The following is a 4,503-nucleotide window of genomic DNA, read 5'->3' on the forward strand; positions in this document are numbered from 1 at the left end:
CCCAGCCGCGAGTCCCTGCCCTCAGCGGTCGGGGATCCGGCCGCGGCATCTTGGGTACTCCTGGGCCGCAGCTGCAGGACGTCGGACGCAGTGACCGGGCCTCCCGCCTGTCCCTCTCCGGCAGGGGGCTCAACTACGCGTGTGGTCAGGGCAGGCTGCGTGGAGGAGGTGCCCTCAGCGGAACCGCAGCGATCTTGGCCCCGGCCCAAAGGCTGTGCCTGCAGGACCGCTGGGGGCAACAGGTCTGCCTTCCCCCCAGGGGACCGGCCACAGAGGACCTGGGGGACAGGGCGCTGGTGGGGGTAATGGGAGCCGCGAGACGGGCAGGAGGAGGTGCGTCCGGGTCGCCGGCCGGGGCGATGCTCACTGGGTCCCAGGATCCTGCCAGCTGCCCTCGGGGAACGCTGGACTCGGCCTTGGTGGGGGCATGGAGTGTCCCCAACCTCCTCAGCTCTGCCATCCCCCACGGCTGGCCACGTGCAGAGCCACGCGCAGAGGCCACTTCCCTTCTCTGTGCCTCAGACCGAGTGGAAGCACATCCTCCCTGGGCGGAGGGGCAGCGGGGCCAGGAGTGGCGGGGCCCAGGTCAGACTCGGCTGCGCACCGCGGCAGAGGTGAGGGTGCGACGAGAGGGGCTCCGGGCCAGCATAGTGGACGCTGGGGATGAGTGGGGACCCGGGGAATCTGGAGCAGAGGCCCGGCCTGTCTCACCCTGTTCCACCCTGGAGGAGTTGTTTACTCTGGGAGAGCTGGGAAGCGGGACCTGGGCGAGGGACATTCCAGGAATTCCGAGTGTGAGCCCGAGGGGGGCGGACCCTTACTCCTTCCCGACTCCTCCCTCCAGCTCCGGCTCCCCAGCGCCCTAGTCCCTGCGCTGCCCCTCCTGGTCCGCCCGGGGAGTGCTGTCCTTCTCGTGACCGGCGCGGACCTGAGGGTCCCGGCTGCCTCTGCGTTCACCCTAGCTGGCGCAACCCCTCTGTGGCTGTTTGGTGTCAGAGTGGGCTGGGGTCCGAGCCAGATTTTCAGGTGCAGCAGCGGGAGGGGAGGGAGCCCAGGGTGCAGGGCTTGCCCGGGGGGCTGGTGTCCGTACGGAGTAACCCTGGGCTGGGTGGGCACTGCTCCCAGGAGCGGGGCTGGAGCATGAGGGGGGAGGGCGTGTGCTCACGTGCGCTTGCCACCCGCCGGCTCCACTTCTGCCGGGGACCAAGGGAAACCCGTGACTGAAGTTCTGGCCGCTGAGCCCCTCCCGCCAGGGTGTTGCCCTGGAAACAGGCAGCCCTTGAGGGCAGGGCCCAGGGAGAGGGTCAACTGACCTTACCCTCTGGTTTTGGGTCCCAGCCTCAGCTTCCCCATCTGTAGTGCTCTGGCGGGAGAAGCTGCCTTCCACTAGGAGGGACCCAGTTCCCTCCACACTGATGGTGCTGCTCCCCAGGACCCCAGCTTCGCCCCCACTTTTGCACCCTTTGGCTCGGGCGGACAGCTGGGTGTTCTTCCAGAGTGTGCTGCAGCCCCTCCGGCGCCCCCTGCTGTCTTGACCTGGCATACACACAAACACTGTTAGGGGTCCCTTGGGAGTAGGACTGCACAATTGTGGCAGGGCTGAATGGGCCCGTTGACCGGGGCAGGCCTGGACTGGGGTGTTGGGCGCATCAGCGCGCTCTCCCAGCTGCCCGGAGCCTCCATGTTTGGCCCTGTGCTTCCTGTAGAGGGTGGGACATGGGGGGGCACCTCGGCACTCTTTATTCATTTTGTTCCCCCTTTCCTGTCTTGATTCTGTTCCCTCCCCACATCCACGTGACCTCCAGCAGAATGCTGCCTGAGTGAGTGTGGGGAGGTGCTGAGCTGGCAGGACCTCTGGAGGGCCTCCTCAGAGCCAGCTCAGCCTGGGGGACAGCGGTTTGGCCTGGGTGCCAGTGTGGGACAGTCCACTATGCTCTGCATCCTAGGCTGCGGAAGTGGTGTGGAGACCTGGGTCTGGCTGCACCGCCAGTCCAATGGAGCTCAGGGGCCACCCTGCTGTACACTGCCCACCCCAGGCTCCCATGAGCAATCTCCAGAGTTTGGGGAGGTACCACTTTGAGCAGGGCTGAAGTCTGGCCAGGAGAGTGCTCTGGTCTCCTTGCTGGTCACATCCCCAATCCCACAGCTAAAGAGGACTTTGGGGCCTTGGTGGCAGATGGGTGGGCCTCATGGGATGCTGCTGGGTGGCTCCTCCAGGGAGTGTGAATGCCTTCCTGAGCAGGGACATCGATCTGCTCAGTGCTGAGGAGGCTGGGGCGTGGGGTGCTGTGAAGGAAGTACACAGTGCCAGCGCTGGGGCCCTAGGTGTGCAGTCCTGTGTCATGGCCTCTGTTCTTGTGTCTATATATGAGCACATGTCCAAGCATGTGTGTTCTAGAAGTGTGCTTCTGCCTGGTACCTGAGGAAGCCACCTGCCTGGGCCACTGCTAGCCCTTATGTGTGGCTGTGCACCTTGGCCTGGGGTAGGGCTGTCTTGGCCCTGGCACCTGGTCCCCAGGAGGCTTTCTGTTGTGGTCATGGGTGGCTGGGGTGGAAACTGAGTAGCCTGCATTCTGCCGTTTCTCCTCCAGGGCCTCAAGCTGTGCTGACTGCTCTCCAGACCCCTACTGGCTGGCCTCCTGGGGCTCGGAGTACCTTCTTTCTGGGTGAGTCCAGGTAGGTCCAACCTGGCTGGCCAGGACATGATAGGCAGTTTGGGGCCTGTCCCGTGGCCTCCTGCTTCCTGTGGATGCCTCTTGGGTGCTGGGAGGGATATCATCTCTGTGCCTGTTTCCTTGGGGGGACCCTGTGGGTGAGGGCTGGGCTCCAGGGCTGCAGGCCCTGTGTCTAGATTCTTTGGTTAGGCACTGTTGCCAGGGCCACAGACACTGATGGCAGCCTGTGGCCTCCCTGTGAACCTGGATGTCCTCAGCTGCCTGGCCCTTGGGCCCTGTTGGTGCCAGGTGGTCCCCCTCTGCCCGTGGATGTGGCAGGCAAGGTCTGCAAGTGAGACGGGCACAGGTTAGGCTCAGGGCAGGAACCCAGCCAGACTCCCCTCTGTAAGCCCTTTGTCCTGACGCCTGGGACCTTTTGGGGAGCTGTGTCCATAAGTGCTGTGGCTTCCCATCTGGGCCACTCAGGCTGTGGAGAGGTGGGGCTTAGGTCTGCTGCCTGGGTAGCAGGACCCATTCTCAACCTGTGGCCCCTATTCCCTGCCACCCCCACCTAGCTGGCCTCTTTGGGGCCAGACTGGCAGTCCAGGATCCAGCTGTCCCATGGTGGAGTCAGGCTGGCTCTGGGCTGCAGGGCCACACATAGGAGCAGGGTCAGTATGTGGGTTGTGGTAGTATCTGGATGCTTGGTCTGAGTTGGGCCTGTGTCCATCCTCTCCTTGGACGTGGGGCAGTTGAGTTGAGCCAGGGGCTGCTGGGGCCCCCCAGGGGTCTGGTGTGCTCATCAGCAGCCATCTGCTTTCTGGTGGTCTGAGGGTAAGGTTCTCTGCTCCCCTGTGGGGCTTCTGCTGTGCAGTCCCAGCTCTGTCCCTGTTCTCATGGGAGCAACAGGCAGGGAGACCTTGGGAAGCCCCTCCTGCCCTCTACCCAAGGATTGGGACCCTGGAGTTGGTCTTAGGGTCTGGGCTGCAGTTCCCCAGCAAGCCCTTGAGGCAGAAGAGGACTGGTGCTAGGAGTCCAGGTCCCAATGTGGGGGACCTCGCTGGGCACTGGGATTTCGCTCTTGCTGCAGTTCCTCCCAGACACTTTGGCCACTCATCCTGGCCCTTTATGAGCTGGCCAGCCCAGCCAGTGGGCACCCTCACCTCTTTGCCTCCCCTCTGGACTGCACCTTCCAGGATTGTGCATGGGTGGTTGCTCCTTTGACCACCTTGGCTTCAGTCCAGGGTCCAGGGAGCCCCAGGCCAGATCTTTGTCCCAGTCCTCTGGGCCAGGTGTCCTGGCTTCATGCTGATTTCCTGCCCAGAGGTCTGGGGTGGAAGGGGTCCAGGTTGCATCCTTGAGGGAGCTGCTTGCAGGCTTGAGGGGCTGCTGTATGTGCATCCACAGTGCTCTCTCTCTCTCAGGCTCACTTGGGCTGGTGCAGATGAAATTTGAGGTCTCTTGTTCAGAAATTTCGGACTTCTGAAGATGGTTCCGCCAGAGTCTGATGTCTGATGCGCAGTCACTGTGTGGCCGCTCATGAAGCTGGCCTTGCGCCCCGCCCTTGGGTGACAGGACGGGCCATCTGAGCATCCTGGGCCTGCACAGCCATCTGGGGTTCCTCAGTCCTTCTTGGCTCCTGTGTCCTGGACTCCACTACTCCCTTCCCGGTACAAAGGGATCCCCAGATGTCCAAAGCCGGTGCAACCCCAAGTTGCCAGCTGCAGCAGCTGGGTCACCACTGACTGCTCGGCGTTCTGCGCCCTTGGCGTGGTGGGGTCGCTGCTGCCCGCGGGCGGGGTGTTAGGGTCGGGAGCCCCGGGGTCTCTCCCACTAGGCCTGCGAGGCG

The sequence above is a fragment of the Fukomys damarensis genome, unplaced genomic scaffold, assembly GCF_012274545.1.
Source record: "Fukomys damarensis isolate Sample0158 unplaced genomic scaffold, DMR_v1.0_HiC HiC_scaffold_16, whole genome shotgun sequence".
NCBI classification, from domain to species: Eukaryota; Metazoa; Chordata; class Mammalia; order Rodentia; family Bathyergidae; genus Fukomys; species Fukomys damarensis.